Genomic DNA, 14,972 nt, shown 5'->3' on the forward strand with positions numbered 1-14,972 from the left:
ACCCCCAGTTTGAGAACCCCTGCTTTATGTACAATAGCTGGAATCTGAAAATAATGGGATACACGTGAGTAAAGCTGAGCAAGTAATTAATAAAAAAAATGTTTATTTGACCAAGTTTAGCTTATTTTAAGCTCATCACTTATCTACAAGCAGACTGTAGTTTCTTCAAATGCATTTTCATAAATATCCTACCAACTTTGTTTTTTTTAATTTATTGTTTGATTGTGAAACATTTATTGAAAATATTTGATAGGCTTAGTTGATTAGTTGTGATTGGTAAATGTGGTATGATTTTTGTTCCCTGGTTAGATGAGTGTGCAAGGAATTCCCACACAAATACTTGTCTGTGTGCAGTTTCACTTGTTTTCTGCAAATACTCATGCATTTGACTTTGAAATTTGCTTTCCACAAACATCTGTGGTAGTAAAATTCAATGCATGATTGTTTGCAGAAAGTGAACATAAAGGGGCATAAATTTAGGTGATATAAATTCATTTGACTGTTTCAATAAACATTCGTGAAAGTGCTACAGTATTTTCCCAGCTCCACATTTGAGAAAAGAATGAGTTTAACTGATTTGCAGGCTAGCTTGTACAGAATACCCTTTTTCTTTGCTTAAAAATGTGAAACTTCCTCAGGAAGAAATTAAATAGATATTTCAGTGTTTATAGACGTAATATTCTTGTCATTCACATTGAATGAAAATTTCTGGAAACATTTTTCTCAAAGTTTTTTAAAATTAAACTGAATATTATTCTGATAGTGGCATGATATCTGATGTGCAAGAATAAACTCTGATAAGAAAATGTACTGCCATGTAGTAGTGATTTTATGTTCATAAAAGTTCTCTTCTTCCAGTTTTTTTGGCAGCTATTGTACCTTGACTTTGAGATACAATACAGTTCAGAAGCACAGTAGTTGCATGAAAGATTTTCTAAAAGAAAAATATTGCTTACTCTGTCGGTATGTGGATATTACTGCTCTGTGCAGCTGCTTTTTTACTGCCTTTGCTTGTTGATTACTTTTTATATAGCTTGTGCCAGAAGCTGCAAGTGTGCTACAGTAACATTTTCAGATCTTTATATACAGAGCAAGAGAGCTCTATTAAAAGTATTTGCCCTTAGGTGAGCTTTGGAGGAACACTGTTCTATGGTTGAGACATTCCAACAGCCTTGGTAGACAGGAGGGAGCATTAGAAAAATCCATAAAAATTACTATAAAATTAATATTACCAAAGAAAAATTCTGTACTATCAACTACTTGAGGTCAGAAAAGCACTCTAGATGTGATGGTACCTGGCCAAACAGAAGCTTATAGTGGTGTCTTGGAGTGACACAGAAAATATCAACATGATACAGTCTGTTCATTATGGGCAAGTGATGTAACCTACTATAAAATGTTTGTGTTTCTTTTAAATTAACTACAATTACTTTAATTGGATAATTTAAAAAAAGTAAAGTAACAACACAAATGTACTGAGTTAGCACAATCAGAGGTTTTGCTTACAAGCAGCATCCGGCCATACTACATTCTTAGACTCAAGTCACCAACTCAGATAACGCTGCCATTTGACAGATCTTTCAATTTTGCCAGTCCAGAATGTTCCAGACCTGAAAGGTGCATCAAGCACCTTTTTTAGTGCTCCATGCTCCCCTGAATGAAGAGGGTAAAATTAGCAGGATCAGAAAGGAAGACTCACAAGAGGAGAGAAAAAACAAATGAGGGCAGCCAAGGGCTAGAGAAAACAGAATGAGAAACACAAGAACTTTAGAAAAAAGAGAAATGGAGGAGGTATATAGGGAAGACACAACATAAAGGGATTGAATCTGAGTGGTGCCAAGCACTGGCAACTATCACTTGTATTGATGAGAATTGTGGCTCAGCGCGCTGTTCAGGTTCCAGCTACAACTGAGTAAGAAGATGCTGCTTCTGTCTGGAAAAAAGCAAAGAAGTGTCTGTTTTTCCCCTCAGGAAAACAAAGAGAATATTTTTTTTAAAGGAATCACAGACAAAGAAAGAAAGAGAACGAAAATGGAGTGCAGCACCATGGAAAATCAGGCCTTCGGTCTAAGTTTTCTATCCCATTGCCTCAATTTACTTTGGTTTTATCTTTTTCTCTTTCTTGCCTTTCAGTTTTCTGTTGCTTTCTTTTCCCATTGGCCCTCTTGTTCCGTTCTTCCACTGTCCTTTTCTATCCCTTTGTTTTCCCACTTCTCTTGCTTTATTCCTTTCTGCTCCACTTGACAAATTCAAATTGGAAATAAGGCATGCAGTTTTAGCAGTGAGGATCATTTCAATTGGAACAGCTCAAGGACGTGGCAGATTCTCCATCCCTTGAAACCTTCTGGCTCTTTTTAAAAGATATAGCCTACCTCAGGGGTCGGCAACCTTTCAGAAGTGGTGTGCCAAGTCTTCATTTATTCACTCTAATTTAAGATTTCACGTGCCAGTAATACATTTTAACATTTTTATAAGGTCTCTTTCTATAAGTCTATAATATATAACTAAACTATTGGTGTATGTAAAGTAAATAAGGTTTTTAAACTGTTTAAGAAACTTCATTTAAAATTAAATTAAAATGCAGAGCCCCTCCGGACCGGTGGCCAGGACCGAGGCAGAGTGAGTGCCACTGAAAATCAGCTCACATGCCGCCTTCGGCACGCGTGCCATAGGTTGCCTACCCCTGGGCTACCTCAACCCCAACTTATTCCACTTGACACAAGAAATTACTAGATGAAAGTCTATGGCCTAAATTATACAGGAGATCAGACTGCATAATCACAGGACAGAGCTGCCTGTAAAAATCTAATGCTTTCTAGTGAGTCTTTCAGCATAACTCCTTTCTTCAGCTGTCCTGTCAACTATAGTAGTCCAGAAATTTAAAAAAAACATTCCTTTCTTGTATAACTTTTACCTGTAACCACTGTATACACATCTTATTTGTGGGACCCTGACTGGAAGGAAAACATTGAGACTTCAAATGTGTAGACATCAGATAAAGCAAAGACGGAATAACCACTTTATTCACATGACATACAGTAGAACAAAAGTCTGGAACACAAATGGTGGAAGGTCAGAACAGTCAGGTTTAGTTTACAGGTAGGTAGCAAGTGGTCAGATCTCCAATATGCCCATTTCCTTCTGTAGTATACTGGAAGCAATGTTACTTTTCTAAAATAAATGGCTAGTAGTCATATTACAATGCAACAAGATAAATGCTGGCCCTTTAAAATGAAATCCACTTCATATGATTGCTTCTGCCCTGAATTCATTTTTCCAGGCTTTTCCACTACACTCTAATTTTCCGTAAGCAAAATGAGACCCAAAAAAAGGACAAACAATAAAAAATGGAGTTTCCCTCTGTACCCATCACTCCCTGCCCTTCTCTAAGAGCTCCACTATCAGCAACACTTGCAAATTCTAAATTCATTGGGGAAAACAAATTGTTTGATTAGAACATATTAAGCCAAGTTCTATTCTCCTTTACGGAGGTGTAAATTTGGAGTAGCACCACTGAAGTCAGTTGGCCCAGATTTGCTGTGTTGGTTCCACTGGCTTCTTCCAGAAGCTCCACCTGTCTGTTATGTCCTGCCAGAAGGCCTATATGTACCCCCACAAAAGGAAGGGGCATCCAGAGGAAGTGCTGATTCCTCTTCCGGGCAGCTTTAGCCAGGAAGTTATTGCAGAATTTTAAAGCTGCTCTCCACTGGCAGAGGGTGGTAAGTGCACCACTCCCTCCCTCCCTGAGGTGAATCCGCCCACCCCCTCAAATGCTGCTACCTCCCATGGGTTCAGTAGCTGCAAAATGTACCACTCTGTGCCCCAGTGGATTAATCAAACCCAATGGAATTGTTCCGGGTTTATTCTGTAACTGAGAGAAGAATGTAGTCCAGTGTACATTAATTCCCTTTCACCTTTGGATTACTAAATTCCTAAAATATAAACTCCCCCTTCATTCTCTTTCACAGCAGTGAGAATTTTGACCACATTCTTTACTTGGAATGTAGCTTTCTTAAAGTACAATAGTCTGGGTGCTGCCCTCACCAGCCTCACCCCGAGAACTGACGCAGAGAGAAAAAAGGATGAGAAAACCCAAACAGATTTGCTGGTCAACACTAAACACATAAGCATACAAAACAGAGAAGAAAAACTAAAAAAAACTACATTCACTCAAAGGAACAGTCTCTTTTTTTCTAGCAGCTAAATCTCAACCTCTTCCTTGCTTTTACTCCCTTGCTCTTCAAAGGGAGGTGAGAATTGCTTTGACAAAGCACAAAATTGACAGTAGGAGCCCCAATTATGATTTGACCAATATCACTGTGTCCATTTTGGATAGAAACATGATGACTTTGGGAATGACTCTAGATCCCCGCCCATGTACCTTTCAATGTATTTTCTCCTTTGGGAGCTGTTTACTCTGTTACCATGCAGTTCAAATTCTGTAGCAGAAAGCAGAAAAATAGTTTTAAGAATAATTCTGGCTGAGTGCTATCTCACATTCCTGGCATACCCAAAATTCCTCACGAATGTGGCATGCACCCTAGCCATGGTTAATCCCAAAAATTGTTGCTCTGCTGCTTTCAAAGTCACACAGGTATGGAACTGCATTGGAGCAATGTGAGAGGTTCCTTACTATGGAGAACATGAACTCCATTATCACTCCTAGCCTCTGAGCTGCTCACTTGACTGGGCTGAGCTTATTATGGACTATGACAAATACCTAGGTTTAAATATGACCAGTTTAACACATGTTAATAGTATGCTGCCTTATCTACACTAGGCTGTTCACACATTAGCGTTAGCTAACCCCTTCCAAGTCCTAATCTAGACAAAATCTTTGTGGCATCAGAGTGGTGAAAATGGGCTTTATCTGGGCCAGAGATGTGGCCTTTAAACCCCCAATGCCATCATCCAACTTTCATTTTTAGAGAGCAACTTTAGATAATGTTTTCACCCCTCAGCCATAAGGCCGAGAAAATCCCAGACAAGATCAATGAGATGGGAACAACAGAGCAGAATAAGAACATGCATATTAATGGTCCCTTGCCTAACCTGGTTTTATTAGTTATCTTCATTCTCTGGTGCTATGGGTTATTTAGCTTGCCCATGCAACATATGTTTTAAACTAAAAAGAAAAGTGTTTTAATAGAAAAAAAGCAAATTCATAACCGATATTAACAATCCATATCCAAGTTTATTTGATGATCAAGCAAGAGCTCTGGTTACAGTAAACAGAAGTTCAGTCATAAATGCCTTTAGTTGGCCCAGTCAGATTTGAGCAACAGCACAATCATCTGAGGGTTTTTTCCCCCTCTAAATCCTTTTGGATGTGCACCCTGATGTTACTAACAAGCTGTCTATTGGATGGGTTCAAGGAACCTACCAAAAAAATAAAACTAAAATAATTCTGGACTTTGCATTCATGTAATGGGGAAGAAATTTCAGGAGATTGATGAACTCCAAACTGAAACAAAATGATCAGTATGATTGGAGCAACCTCACGATTGAATGGAGGAAATCATACCTGTTGACTCTGACATACAAATATGGAGGCCATCATGGCACTCTGATAATTGTAATTCTATTGCTATGACTTCTTTTAGGAACTTGGTCTGACTGCACACCACTTTTTCTCTGGTGAAACTCCACTGATTTAATTGAATTGTTCCTGGTTTACACTTGTATAAACAAAGTTCAAAATCAGGCCCTTTCTTTTTCATCTGCAATTTGTGATGTTCTGAGTCAAGAACAGAGGAAATCAGTGGACTTGCAAGTTGGGGGAAATGGTAGAAGGGAATGATTGCAACACATGGGATAAATATACTTAACTACTGGGCCTGGGTGAAATCTAGCACTATCCCAGCAAGATAAAAATTAGAAAATAAACATAATTATCCAGCTATTGTTCAAAAATGAAGTCAGACCCTACTCACTTTAGAGAAGTGAATTATGTCTGAGTGAAAAATGCCAGTCTAAAAGTCCCAGAGAGCCATAAACCCATTGCTATTCATTGTACAGCATTCAATAAGCCAGCTAAATGGTTACATAAAGGGTTATATCCATGCCAACGTCATTAAGAAATACACAAGTGCTACACTGATTGCAGTTCTTCCAATTACAAACACAGTGATCCTCTGAGCATGCATATCACAGATTCAACAATCATGGGCTTGCCTCCCTTTGCACTCCATTACAGCACCTGCCTACATCCTCCCTCAACATTACACGTGGCATCAGGGACCAAATACTTACCCCTACCACTCCACCATCAGGGAAATTAAGGACACCCACAGCTTCACACTGACCTGTGAGAGCCATGGTTGATTTATGGGTAGGTAAAATGCATCTGAATGTTCTTTCTCCTTGATAAGTTCTGTTCCATTAATTTATTAAGTTTTTTATGTACTTTTAAAGTGTTCAGATTTTTCTTTGCACTGGTTTTGTTATTAAATAAAATTCTATTCTTTGGGAAATAATTCATCTTTATTATTCACAACATATACTGCAGAGTGCATAGCAGCACTGAAAGCACCCTTACTTGTTACTGTACAGTGTGACACAGCTCATAGGATCAGTGACAAACTGTGTAATAATCATAAATCTACAGCAAGCACTGCAAAATTAATATATGTATTGACAGTGTTATAGTCATAGATATACACCAAGCTCCACACAAATCCTAACTGGCCCCAAAACACCAGGGCGAGGTACAGCACAGAACACCACAATGCATTACTGTGGCTCACTGTTAAAGTGCACTTTCAAAGCCTCCCTGAACCATATAGTTCCATGTTGAGTTCTACTAATAGCCCTTGTGTCTGCCTGAGATGACCCATGCCTGCTGATAGTGGAGTGGCGACTGGGCATGCTCAGGAGAAGCCAAGCAGGAAATCTGGGGAGCATGTGCCCCCACATGTTCCCCCCCCCCCGCCATGTGTCACCTCAGCTACAGCCCTCCACCTCCATCCTGGTGGCAATTTTTTACCCTTTGCTTCACGGATATTATGCAGGACACAGCAAGGAGCTATAACCATTGGGCTGTTTTTTCACTGAGATCCAATCTTATGAGTAAACAATGCCAGTGTCCCTTCAATCCATCAAAAGAGCATTCATCTGTCTTTCCACACCTGCTGAGCCCGTAGTCGAATCTTTCCTTGGTGCTATCAAGGTGGCTGATATATTACTTCATGAGCCTGGGGTTGGCTGAGTCCCCGAGGATCACTATTGCATTTCAACATCGTCGATGTTAATGCACCAGTCGAGAAAGAAACTGCTTGTAGCTTTCTGAACAGTCCCGTGTTCTTAAAGATGCAAACATCATGCACACTGATGTCGGTGAAATGTTCCTAGTGATCCAACACTTCCATACCCATAGAAAAGTAGCCCTTCCTGTTGATGTACTCTGGCAAGATGGCCTGGTGCCAAAATAGGGATATGCATCTATTGCACCACAACAATTCAGGAACCACATTGCTGCAAATCCATGCATATGTCCTGCACATTGCCTAGAGTCACAGACCTGCATAGCAGGAGACGATCAATGGCCCTGAACACTTACATGACAACAGCCCCCACAACGGATTTCTCAATGCCAAAATGACTTTCCACTATCCAGTAGCAATCCAGTGTTGCAAGTTCCAACAGTGCGATTGCCACTCACTTCTCCGCTGTCAATGCAGCTCTCATTTTGGTGTCCCTGCAGCCACTGTTCACCATTCCAAGCCTGCATTACAATGACATCACACACCAGTTAGGGCTCATTTCTTGGGCCCAGAAGCAGTGCTCCATCATCTGCAGCTGCTCTTTGAACGCCAACAACCACCTTGAATTGGTTCTTGCTATGTCACACTGCAGTCTGTCCTCCAAGAAATCATCATGCTCCTCACTGGTTCGGGTCATCTTTCAGCTCTGCAAATACCAGAGGATTCTGTGTCCTGAGCTTGCAATGCTTATGACAATAGTGCAGAGCTGTACAGGCTCCATGCTTCTGTCAGGCTGCATGGCATGAGCAGCAGGTCACATAGGCAGGGGGAGGTGTTGCTTCCCCAAACAGCCAGGCATGACCCTGTCCCCTGCCATCACGCTCCCTGCATGTGGCTGCAGCGCCAGTCCTCCCAGCTCCAAGTCCAGCCCCCCAGTGCTCTGGGACTGCACGCTGCCTGCCGTTCCATGGTTCAGGACTGGGGCCACACACCGCCCGCCCTCCCGGACTGAGGCCACGCACCACCCGCGGTCTGGAGCTGGGGAGGCCACACACCACCCGTCTTACTGCACCCGGGCTGAGGAGGCTGGGGCCACGTGCCTTCCGGCATTCCTTTGCGGCGGGGGGCTAGCCGCAGGACTGGGCTGGTGGCAGCAGTGGTGGGGTGGCTCTGGGCTCCAGTGGAGGGGGGCTTGGCTTGGGCGGAAGGGGCAGGGCTCGGAGCTAGCCTTCCCCAGCCAGCAGTTCCTGTGCTGCCAATGCTGCATGGGTGTGTGGGATTTTGAAAAAAGGCGTGAAAATTATGAGATATAGATGACATTATGCGATGGAGACAGTGTCACACTGGGAAGTTGACTCCTTGAGCCCAGTCACCCTGTGTAACTCATTTCTGCCCCACCATGCATTGCCAAAATTTCCCAAAAGACAACGCATTGGATGGTGGTGGGCTGCACACTGGGTTACTTACTCATGGCGCACCTGGTGAGCATGTGCAGCACTGACACAAGGAGCCAAGTATGGACATGCAAAAGAGGTATACTAACTGTGGCAGCTTTATGCCAACATAACTTGCACTGACCAAAGTTTGTAGTATAGAGATGGCCATAGGTAGACTACCACTATTGCACAGTGATATCTCTGAAAATAAAATACATTAAATTATGGACTTGAAAAATTTTAAATACCACACATATTTCACATAATGCTAATGTAAACCTGAATTGTCATAACATTACCATCATCTGACTAAACTGTTCTGCCATATCAGTAGAAGCTATTGTATATGTAAAGTGTTCTGCATGTTAATTTAGTATAACAGGTTGAAGATCTCGTGCATTCAGTAGTTTGGCATATCCATTAAGAGCATTGTAACCTTACATGCCATTCATCATTGGATTATATATTTACATGCTTGTAAGCAATAGTGGATGAACCTTCTTGAACCCAACAACTTTCACAGAGTAACATTTTTTGATAAATATATAAATACCTGAACAACAGGGCAACAGCACCACCAAGTGGCTAGAAACTGTTGTTCCTACTTACTAAAGAATATTCTTACCACCATCACTTTCTCGTATATTTCTAAACTGAATATGAACACAGAATTTCAATGAGATCAAAGGTAGAAAATTTTCAGCAAATGAACTTGACTCAGTCTTTGATAATTTTTTATTCCTCTAATCTGTTTTTATATTTTCAACTTTCTATTACAACAATCCTTGGCCCCTTCACATTATTGACCAAGCAAACTGAGGCCTAACATGCAATTCAATGGCATTTCTCTATTGTGTGTAATTCAATGCAATAACTTTTGAATGCCACATCTAAACAATTCCAAAATGTCAGAGAATAATCTAGTCATCAGTGGCCAGAAATCTATTGATTTTGATGAAAATCAGAAAAAACAAATGGGGGAAATGGAGGACACATGGATCTCCTGGTACCTGGTTTGCAGAGCTTCAAACACTTCTGCAAAAATATGTCTGATGGGAAGAAGGGAGAATGGGGAGGCAAGGAGAGAGGGAAATAAGGACACACACAGAGCTCCTGGCTTAGGGGAGGAGATAGGGAGACACAGAGCCCCTGGTATGGGAAGAAGGGGGGCACACAGAATCTCTGGCAGGGGGCAGAATGGGGACCCGGGTATGGGAGGAAAAGAAAATGGGTGGAAAGGGAGCATACAAAGAGCCCTTGGTATGGGAGAGAAGTACTGAGGTAATGCAGGAATAGGAGTCACAAAGAATCCGTTACTATGGAAGAATAGGGGACTCTGATATGGGGGAATGGGAGAAAGGGGAATGAGAATGAACATTGTCCCTGGTATGGGGAAAGGGGGGAATTATAGGGCAGTCAGGACTCCTGGGAAATGGTGGGCCCTACAATGGAAGGAAAGAGGGAGAAATGAGGGAAAGTGGGTCAATGGGGGACACAAAATACATGGCATGACAGAAAGGCAGTCACAGGGGGTCCTGAAACCCATAATGGGAGGGTGACACCCAGGGAGTTTCTGAAGGGTTGGTAATTGAGGAATGCAAGATGCCCCCAGGTCTGTACAACACACAGCCTATGGACAAAGTGTGCAACTCCCTAGGCAGAGGTGAAGGTAAGCCGGTCCGGTCCAGAGCTGGTACGCTGTGCCCTGAACCCTTTAAATCCCCAGCAGTGATTTAAAGGGCTCAGGGCTCCAGCCACTGCGAGAAGCCCCGGGCCCTTTAAATCACCGCCGGAGCTCCAGCAGCGGGGCTCGGGCGGTGCTTTAAGGGCCCGGAGCACCGCAGCGGCCGGAACCCCAGGCCCTTTATTTTGCCCCACAGCCCCAGGGCTCCCAGCCACCTCTGCAACTGGTAGCTCCGGGGTGATTTAAAGGCCCTGGGGCTCCCAGCCACAGCCCCAGAGCCTTTAAATCTTTAAAGGCCCCATCTCTTCCGGTTGAGGTCACGCCCCTGCTCAGGACTCCGGCGTACCGGTAACACCTTTCAGTTACTTTCACCCCTGTCCCTAGGATACATAAACCAAGAGCCTCCTAGGGGCTTCTGTACCTTGAACTGCTGCTGTCCCTCAGGACCCACAGGGCAGCTGGGATTTGCATAGGAGGGCCAAGCTTTCACAGCAGTTGCTCTGGACCAAGGCAGGTAACAAACATACATACACCCCCCCCGCCAACACCCACCCGCGCGCGCGCGCGATGGAATTCGGGTGCAGCCTGTGTATCAGTAACGTTCAGCTAACGGTGCACAGAGCACGAGGCAGGGACCTCCCCGGCTGCGGCCCCACGCGGATCAGGGCTGGCTGGTGGCCATGGGCCCAGCAGCGCAGCCCGGTTGACACAGAACCATCCGGGTCCTTCCTCCCGCGCTCCCTCATCTCGCGGCACGACGAGGCAGCCCGCACCTGCGCAGTCGCGCCGCGGGGAAGGGGGAACTCGCGCCAATGCGTAGCCACGCCGGAAGTACGCCTTGCCGGAAGGGGCGGGGTCGCTGCCCTGGCGAGAGAGAGCCGCGTGGCGGGCGCGCTTGTTCTGGTTGCGGAGGGGCAGCAGTAGCCGCTCGTGGTGGTGGGGGCCTGGTTTCCTGAGGGGCCGGAGAACGGGCCCCGCCGCGCTCCCGGCCACGCGGCTAAACGCTTCTGCCGCTCTGCCTGGCGCCCCCCCCCCCCCCCCCCCGCGGCTGAGGCTTTCGGGCCGGCGCGCGGGTGCGCCCCTCCCCCCGGCCCGGGCGCGCGGGAGGCTCAGAGGAGAACGTGGCGCTGGTGGCGCGGCCAGAGGCGGTGGGGGAGGGGGGCCGCCACCGCCTTCCCGGTAACGTGGCTCATTGTGTCCCTGCAGGTGGGGACCGGCCCGCAGCGGAGCCGCCGCCGCCGGTGGGAGCGGGCTGCAGCAGGTAGGAGCCGTCACGCGGGAGGAGGGGGGGGGTGTTGAGTTCCGGGGCCCGCAGCGCACCAGCCACTCCCGTCTGCTCCGAGGGGTCGGGAGCGAGTCAAGCCCTGCGGCCGCGGCTCTGGCACCGGCCGCCTCCGCGCTCTGCCGCCAGCAGCAGGAGCGTCGAGTCCGTGTGGCGGCTGGAACCCGCCCTGGGCCTGGTCCCGGCCCCACGTGCGCGTAGGGTGGGATCGTCTCGGTGTCGCCGTTAGGGTCAGTCCATGAATCCGTGGGACCTGCCTCCTGTGGCAGCCTCCCTTCCTAGCCATGGAAGAGCAGCGTCTTGCTTTTTGGCAAAGCTTTCACTATCTAATTGGTGAAAGTATCTGACTGGAGCAAGTAACATGTGTGTCATGTCCAGCCTCGGCAGTAACGTGCCTGACTGCTGGAGCCCAGCAATCCTCACTCTCTTTCTTCTCTCTGCTCTTTTCCAGGGACCTTGCAGACTTGAGACCCAGAGCAGCTATCTGTTGCCAGGTATGTGCTTTGCTTTAAATCTGGGCTCCAGGCTGAGATGAAGCCTCGTAATTATTTAAAAACAAAAACAAAAAAACCTGCTTGGTCTGAGGTTAAGACTGAAACTGATTTGCCCGGTGTTGTGGCTGGTATTAAAACAACTGGGTTAGACTTAACTGTTCCACAATGTGGTGGTTTGGAATGTGTACCCTAGTCAAGTGCAGGCTGAAACAAAAATCTGAACCATGATAAAATAAGTAATTTGGAATAGAAGTCAATAAAAACTGGGAAAATTAAAAGCTAAGTCTATATACAAATCGTTTGATAAGAGTGCATTTAATTATTAATGCTCATAGTGTCTTTCTTACTAAAAGGAATAGCCTTGTTCATGTTTTAGCTAGTTATATTTTAGCCATTTCCTGTCACTTCAGTGGGAGCCTAAATATGCTGCCTTTTTGTATGCGTTTTGACTTATTAGATGTTTCCTATATGTATTACAAATAAACATTTATGTGATTAAAAAGGCTACTGTTTTTTTTTTCTTCAGACTGACTAATACAGGTGACCTGAAACTTAGGAGACTTTTAGAAAACGTACCCAAATTTTGTTGCTTCAGGACTACCTTTAATACTTGAAACTGGCTGGCATAACAAAACACCTTAACAAAATCCAGTAGTGCAAAATTACTTACTTTCTAGTCAATCCAGCAAGATGACTGTATTTATCTAATTTGATTGTAAGCTTCAAAACTGCCTTTAAGTATGCCATAGGATGTAGTGATACTGTTTTAATCTTTGTTGTTGGAAGCCCTTTCAATTACTTCAAACTCTGTTTTTTGCAGGACAAACATTCTCTAAGTTGTGAGGACTTTGAAGAAGGTGTAGTAAACAACACAGCTAGACTTGCAGAAACTTGAAGTAAAACAAGTTTGCTCAAGGCCATTTAAAAAAAAAAAACAATCCTTTTGGTTGCTGATTGGAAGGAGAGCCAGCAGTGAAAATTGTACTATTTGCTTTGGAAAGTGGTGCAACATAACCCAACCCAAGAAAGGCTGCAGCCAGCCAGCAATTTGAGCAAGTGTTAAAAGACCTGTCTAATAAATGCTAAAATCTGGTTTGGATGTGGGTAGTGAAAATTGGAGTTTTTTTGGATGGGTCCTAAAAACATGAGATGCCATTTGGTTCATGAAGACTGTGCTTTAAAAGTGTCTTTTCATAGTTCCGCATACAGCCTCCTGGAAGCTGCAGTGCACTGCCTTTAGACTTCCATGCCAGCTGACTTGATGCGGCAGTGTGGCTGGCAGTCCAGCAACTAAGAGGGTTGCTAGCACAAAAGCAAAAGAGTTTCTGAAGCTCCTGCTTCTGCTGTAAAAATCATTTTTTCTTCATCTCCCTTCTTCCCCTTTAAATATGTATATACAGAACGTGTAATTTCTTTCTCCTGCAAAAAACTAATTCTAAAAGTATGACTTAATTTTACAACACTCCCAAATTCTTGTTGAATTGATTCCACTATTTATAATCCAAATATTGGACAGATAAATTGAGATCATGTTCATGATCATAAATTGAGATCATGCATTTGTTAAAGAAGTGAAACTAGAAAGAACAAATGAAACTGCCACTCTTCAGAACAGCCACAATTCTTGTCTCAGAAATTAATAGTCCTTGCTTAACTATAGCAGGAGAACCACACCACTACAGATATTTAAAGTATTACATTCACAAAAGTACTAGGCCATTTGAATAAAATATACTGATTACACAACTGCCTATATATTCTTATTGCACGTGTCATACTTCCTTTTTTAGAGCTACTGCCACATAGGGCCATATCTACACAAGGAGTGCAGTGCCAGTATACAGTTTATACTGGCAAAAGCATAGTTTTGGTGCTGTCTGTGGTGGGGACTTGGGCCAGCTCAACTGTATGGGGTGATCCAGTGTGATGTAGCAAAAGTTTATAGTGTAAACTTGACCTAATGCAGCTCATTGATGCAGGATACTTCCAGAAAACTGAATGTGCCAGTGCTTGCCAAGGTTATTTTGAAACTTTACAGAATGACATAAGTCATGAAGAACATGGTATGTTGTGGTTAAACAGACTTCTATGAGAATTCCTGAACAGTAGTTGAGCACCATTCCAGGCCCATAGTAGGTACTGAACATCTGAAGGGGAATACTTAGCTGCTCGTAATTTATCATACATGTGAAACCCATCAAAGGATAACTAATGTTAAGCTCTTAAATCAGGGGTCCCCAACCTTTTCAGGACCAGGGACCGGTCATGCCTGCGGAGGGAGCGCTCGTCCCGCGGCTCGGGTAGACGGGAGGTCCACCGGCTCCGGTTGAGCTGCCGCAGGCATGACTGCGGACGGTTCGCTGGTCGCGCGGCTCAGCTGGACCGCCCGCAGGCATGCCTGCGGCAGCTCAACCAGAGCCGGTGGACCTTCCGCAGGCGTGCCTGCGGGCGGTCCAGCTGAGCCGCGCAACCAGCGAACCGTCCGCAGTCATGCCTGCGGGAGGTCCACCGGAGCCCCGGGAGCAGCGGACCTCCCGCAGGCATGACTGCGGAGGGAGCGCTCGTCCCGCGGCTCGGGTAGACCTCCGGTCGGTTCGCGGCCCGGTTTGTAAGAGGCCGCGGACCGGGGGTTGGGGACCCCTGCTTAAATAGTCAAGTATTTCTCTTTTAGATTTCAAGGATATTCACCTAGATAATTCAGGAAATGGATTTTGTCATTATTAATACTTTAAGTCTTTAGATGTAATGAACTACTATTTTCTGTTTTAAATCCCCATTACAGGAGGGGAGTTTTGCATGTGTCTTGTGAGGAAGGGAAACAATGTGCCTTTTACTGAAAGGCATTCTTTTGAATATCTGCATTCAAACTAAAGC

General features: G+C 44.6%; 1 non-coding gene across 1 annotated transcript; it reads left to right on the forward strand.

Moving 5' to 3' along the window:
* Positions 1-11,838: 11,838 nt before the first annotated feature.
* On the forward strand, positions 11,839-11,969 carry LOC123372092. Its single transcript, XR_006580092.1, has one exon. It is a non-coding gene; the product is annotated as a small nucleolar RNA SNORA24 (small nucleolar RNA).
* The last annotated feature ends 3,003 nt before the right edge of the window (positions 11,970-14,972 follow it).

The sequence above is a fragment of the Mauremys mutica genome, chromosome 5 (assembly GCF_020497125.1).
Source record: "Mauremys mutica isolate MM-2020 ecotype Southern chromosome 5, ASM2049712v1, whole genome shotgun sequence".
In the NCBI taxonomy this organism is placed as follows: Eukaryota; Metazoa; Chordata; order Testudines; family Geoemydidae; genus Mauremys; species Mauremys mutica.